The sequence below is a fragment of the Plasmopara halstedii genome, assembly GCF_900000015.1.
Source record: "Plasmopara halstedii genome assembly, contig: Scaffold_322, whole genome shotgun sequence".
NCBI classification, from domain to species: domain Eukaryota; phylum Oomycota; class Peronosporomycetes; order Peronosporales; family Peronosporaceae; genus Plasmopara; species Plasmopara halstedii.
The window spans coordinates 981,314-981,603 of record NW_020187243.1 but is presented as its reverse complement, the minus strand read 5'-3'; positions in this window follow the sequence as shown (position 1 = coordinate 981,603).

The window sequence follows — 290 nt, the reverse complement described above, 5'->3', positions numbered from 1 at the left end:
AAGGCTGTCGCAATCTGGGACCAGAAGCGGCGGCAGCTTCGTAAGTAGTCCGGGGCTTTTGCCCGAACGGGGTGCGGATGCTGAGGAACGCATACCGTACCCGCGCTCATTGCGAGCGGTTGAAGCCGCGTGCTTCTGGATGCCCGTTGGTAGCTGGCGTTTGCTAACCAAATGGACAAACCTGATGCGAAGATTGCGCTGGTCCAAGACGTAGGACAGCAGGCAATCTTCCTGGAGTTCCCGTAACTCCTCGGGTGGGTGATTGAGGGTCTTCAACCACGACCAGAACG